At 39.2% G+C, this 5,767-nt stretch overlaps 1 pseudogene; it reads left to right on the top strand.

Annotated features, from left to right (window-relative positions):
* Positions 1–1,347: 1,347 nt before the first annotated feature.
* On the top strand, positions 1,348–1,863 carry LOC110561397 (glycine cleavage system H protein, mitochondrial-like; annotated as a pseudogene).
* The last annotated feature ends 3,904 nt before the right edge of the window (positions 1,864–5,767 follow it).

Below are 5,767 nucleotides of genomic sequence, written 5' to 3' on the forward strand. Positions count from 1 at the left end.
TTTGTTTTATCTAAAATGTCGGAGTATATAGTCACATGACAAATTCTTGTTTAACTTTTGAAGAATCAGCCAAGAGTTTTCCAATTGGCTGCCTCATTTGACTTCTTCAGTAGCATGAAGGCTTGGGAGCAATGCTTTACAATGTCTTCTAGATATGCCATGGATATAACTGCCTTGAACTCATAGCATGGAGTTACCTACATAAGAGCTACATGAAATTCTGACATAAATAAGGCAGATGATTTCAAGACTCTTCTCCATTCTGAGAATGGATTGATAGTTGATATTTGCTAGAGGAGCATGAATAATTCTTCATTAGGCGGTCACATGTTCTAGAAGGAGAGCTATGGAATTGTAGGCCCAGGTGAATAGTAGAAATATTATTTGCTCTGCCTGCAAGTAAAGATGACTAACTATGTGCATTCAACATCCTTACACTGAAATAAATAAAACAAATATTAAAGAAATGGCATGGAGTCATTGACAGTAGTATGCTAACAGTAAAAGTTATCAATAAGCCACTTTCATTTATGAACACTGTAGAAAAACTCAACAAAATTTCAGTAAATAAATACCAAGTGGCCAATTATTATGTGGTTCTAACAATCACATACAGAACATTACTGTGATTTTAATCTTTATTGTCAACTTCATTAGATTTAAGAACACCTAGAAAATTTGTAACACACATTACTGGGTATTTTTGTGACGTTGTTTGCTGAATGATTAACTAAGTGAGAAATTTAAATGTACCATTCAGTGAGCGTGGGAATAAATGGAAGCAAAGGAGGAGAAGGAAGGCTATAGGCTCAAGCTAAATGTGTGTTCTGCAGCCTTCTGCCACCTGCTCATGACATGATATACCATGTCTCACTGAGTGCCCTAAGCAATTCATCCAAATAGCCTCTAAACAACACCTCAGAAACCATGAGCAGAAATAAATCAGCACTGAAAATGTTACCCTACTGATTTTCTCTTGGGTTCAGAATTTATGCCTGATCCTACCTCTCAGACCCCAACTGCACAACAGTGCAGAGTTTTTCCAAGACTTAACTCTAAGTACAGTTCCATTGCTGCATGAACTGACATGTTAGGAAATAACAAGCACAGATGGATACAACCACGGAAAGCAGAGAGCAACAGTTGATTTTTTTTTAAAGAATCATTACTTGTTACAAAAATCAAGATGCCTAAGTACCAAAGCAAAAACAGAAACATAAATAGCCAAGATTGATATTACTATTATGACAGTGTTCTCTGAGAAAAACAACTTAGATAACCCATAAGACAATACTTTCGGCCTGGGGGTGGAGGCACAGTTCTGTTACCCTTGCAATCCCCTTGGTCATGTCGCTGCTAGTGTCGAGAAGCACGGGGGCCATGGCCTGCAGTTTGCGCACCTCCCTGGCCTCCTGCGTGCCAAGGCCCTGGACGCCTAGCACCACCGCCATTCGTCTGCGCACTGCTCACCGGTTCTGCCCTGCTGTCGGTGCGTAATTCACAGAGAAACATGAACGGATAACGACAGAGAATGGTATTGGAACAGTGGGAATCAGAAATTTTGCACAGGAAACTTTGGGAGATGTAATTTACTGTAGTCTGCCTGAAGTTGGGACAAAATTGGAAAAACAAGCTGAGTTTGGCACTCTGGAGAGTGTGAAGGCTGCCAGTGACCCCTACTCTCCTATCGCAGGAAAGGTAACTGAAGTCAATGAAGCACTTGCAGAAAACCCAGGGCTCATCCACAAATCCTGTTAGGAGGATGGTTGGCTGATCAAGATGATGTTGAGTGACCCTTCTGAGCTGGATTAATTAATGAATGAGGAAGCCTATGAGAAATATGTGAAATTCATTGAGGAGTGAACATGGCACTCCTCCCCCAGAAAGAAAAATAACTGGGAAGTAATCTGCTCCAGCATGCTTGCCCTAAATTAGTAGATGATAGAATACTTAAAATACCTTTCAGCAATACTGATGGAAAGAAACTGTTCTCAACAGTGCTACCTAAAAACTCTGCCTCACTCCCTAATGGTTGCAGAAAAACGAAAAGTCCATATTTTTCATAAGCTCATGTTAGCTATTTAGACTAGGGGCTTGGCTCTGGTGTTTTGAATTCTTGAGATCATATATTGTGAAAGTGGCTATGAAGCTGGGTTTGGGGACAAACCACCCTTTAATCCCAGGATCCAACAGGCAGGTGTTAGTTCGAGGTCAGCCTGGCCCACATAACAAGTTCCAGGCCAGCAACAATTACATACATGGTGAAATCCTACCTAGTGATTGTAAGAATTCCATAAGTCAGGATGACAGTGTGGTAAATCTCACATAATATTGTATCTTGCCAATATCCACCACTGGATTTTGGTCAAAAGACTTAGTGTGTCTTCTCGTTGGAAATGCCTGGGAACACAAGAAACTGTTGTAAGGTGTCAGATGAAGGACTGTACTGTCTAAATTTCATGAAATGCTGGCTGCTGTTTTCCCACTGTGAAGCGCTGGCTCTGCAACACAGTGAAAAACCAATACAACATTCCTCCTCTTTGTTAAAAAAGAAAAAGACAATACTTTGAAAATAACAATTATAAATAACTATACTCAAGGTATTTGGAGACAGAATGAAGAGTATAAAAATGCTAGGTGTTGAATGAAATAATAAAAACCAATAAGAAAATAAAATTTAATAAAGAATATAATCTCTGAAGAAAAGGCCAAATAAATTCAGGAAGTCAAGGAAAAAGAACAGAGAAAACTTCACTAATAGATTGGCTCTCATAAAAGAGAGTATGAGATCCTGAGAAGATATAGAGATTTTGGATAACTTACTAAAATAAAAAAGTTAATGTAAAACAACACAAAAAAGTAGAAATAAATAAATCAAGAATTCTGAGACCCTACAATAAGAAGCAACTTCTGACTCATAACTATAGAAGAAGAAACTCAGATCAAAGGCACAGAAAAAAATTTCATAGAAGAAAATATTCATACCTCTTAGATACCTATCAAGGTACAACAGGCATAACAACAACAAAAAAAAAAAAACACCAAATAGATTAAGCAGAAATGAAATTCCTCAATCATAGAGTCATCAAATACTAAATTAAAGAACAAAGAAAGGTGAAAAAAGAAAGTGACATACTAAATCCCCTTCTGCCAAAGGTTTGGTTATGAGTCTTAGTATCTGTTTTGAAACGCTGCTTGGTAGGATCTTTCAGATGTCTTCTGTGGTAGACTCCTGTCATACATCCAATGCACATCTCATTTGTCTTTCTAAGTGAGGATTGATCAGCTTACCTCGTGTCTGCTTTCATGTTTATCTTCTTTAGGTGTCTAGACTTTATTATTTTTATCATATCTTGTAGGTCTATATAAGCGAGTATATACCATGTTTGTCTTTCTCCTTCTGGGATACTTCACTCAGAATGATCTTTTCTAGATCCCACCATTTGCCTGCAAATTCCATGATTTCCTCATTTTTTATTACTGAGTAGTATTCCATTGTGTAAAAATACCACAATTTGAAGATGGGGACTAGCAAACACAGTTTCTGATCTGTGGAAGAGATAAACTTCTGAGTAGGTGAGTGGAAGGACTTCTGAAGCCAGGGAAATGATGGAGAGGCTTTCTAAACAACAGGGAACATCTCAGGAGGTGAAAACTTTGGTCTCCTGTCACCCGGGGACTTGTTTGGGGAAGCTGCAGCAAGACCTCATAACCTGGCAGTGACAGCAGCACGGAACTGGCAGAGCACATCAAAGAAGCAGGGACAAATCAGAGAGCAGAGAGCCCAGATACCCGATCTCTGCCAAGTGACCTGCCTGTACAACTAGTCCTCAGGACATGCTAAGGACACGGGACCTCTCTCAGCTTCCTGAAGAACTCTCCAGACTCCAGAGAGAGACAGTACCAGTCTGATCTGCAGAATCCAAAAACACACAGGGAAGGTCTCAGATAAGCCAATGGCCAGGGGTAGGCAAAAGAACACTTCCAACATAAATCAGGACATCATGACTTCACCAGCAAACCCCAAAATCAATGGATACTCCAATTCATAAGAAGCACAGGAAAATGACTTTAAAACCATGTATGCTCAATTATTTGAGGCTCATAAGGAGGAAATGAACAAATCTTTCAAAGAGTTGGCCAGTCAATTGGAGGTAAAGAAAGAAGAAATAGACAAAATCCTTAAAGAAACACAGGCAAACATAGCCAAAAGAATAGAGGCACAAGTAGAGAAAAAATTAGTGGCATATAAAAAGGAAATGAACAAAGAAATAGAGTCCATCGTAGAGAGACAGGAATCAAAATTCAAACACATGAAAGAAATGGTGCAAGGCATGAAAACAGAATTAGAATCAATAAAGAAAACACAAACTGAGGAACCCCTTGAGCTGGAGAACTTGGAGAAAGGAGCAGGAACCACAAAAGTAAGCATCACCAACAGAATACAAGAGATGGAAGAGAGAATCTCTGGAGCTGAAGATACACTTGCAGAAATTGATACTTCTCTCAAAGAAAAAGTAAAATCAGAAAAGTTCCAATCACAAAATATCCAAGAAATCAAGGATGCTATGAAAAGACAAAATCTAAGAATAATAGGAATTGATGAAAAAGAAGACCCCAGGCTCCAAGGTCCAGAAAATATTTTCAAGAAAACTTCATATGGAATAACAAGAAACCCAGAATTGCTAAAACAATCCTCTACAATAAAAGATCTTCTGGAGGTATCTCCATCCCTGATCTTAAGTTGTACTATAGAGCAACAGTTTTAAAAACTGCATGGTACTGGCATAGAAACAGAATGGTGGATCAATGGAACCGAACAGAGGACCCAGAAATAAACCCACACACTTATGGACACCTGATCTTTGACAAAGACACCAAAACCATTCAATGGAAAAAAGATAGCATCTCCAACAAATGGTGCTGGTCCAACTGGATGTCTACATGTAGAAAAATGAAAATAGATCCCTACTTATCACCCTGCACAAAACTGAAGTCCAAGTGGATCAAAGACCTCAACATAAAACCAGACACATTAAATCGGCTTGAAAAAAAAAGTGGGAAATACCCTAGAACTCATTGGTACAGGAGAAAACTTCCTGAACAGAACACCAACAGCACAGGCTCTAAGAGCAACAATCAATAAATGGGACCTCAGTAAACTGAAAAGCTTCTGCAAAGCAAAGGACACCGTTATCAAAACAAATACAGATTGGGAAAAGAATCTTCACCAACCCTTTATCTGACAGAGGGCTAATATCCGGTATATATAAAGAACTAAAGAAGCTGAAAAGCAGCAAACCAAGTAATCCACTTAAAAAATGGGGAACAGAGCTAAACAGAGAATTCTCGGTTGAGGAATACCGAATGGCAGAGAAGCACTTAAAGAAATGCTCAACCTCACTAGCCATTAGGAAAATGCAAATCAAAACAACCCTGAAATTTCACCTTACGCCCATGAGAATGGCCAAGATCAAAAACTCAAGTGACAACACATGCTGGAGAGGTTGTGGAGAAAGGGGAACCCTTCTCCACTGCTGGTGGGAATGTAAACTTGTACAACCACTCTGGAAATCAATCTGCGGCTTTCTCAGACAACTAGGAATAGCGCTTCCTCAAGATCCAGCCATACCACTCCTGGGCATATATCCAAAAGAGGCTCAAGTACACAAAAAGGACATTTGCTCAACCATGTTTGTAGCTGCTTTATTTGTAATAGCCAGAAGCTGGAAACAACCCAGATGCCCCTCAACTGAAGAATGGATGC

The sequence above is a fragment of the Meriones unguiculatus genome, chromosome 10, assembly GCF_030254825.1.
Source record: "Meriones unguiculatus strain TT.TT164.6M chromosome 10, Bangor_MerUng_6.1, whole genome shotgun sequence".
NCBI lineage: Eukaryota > Metazoa > Chordata > Mammalia > Rodentia > Muridae > Meriones > Meriones unguiculatus.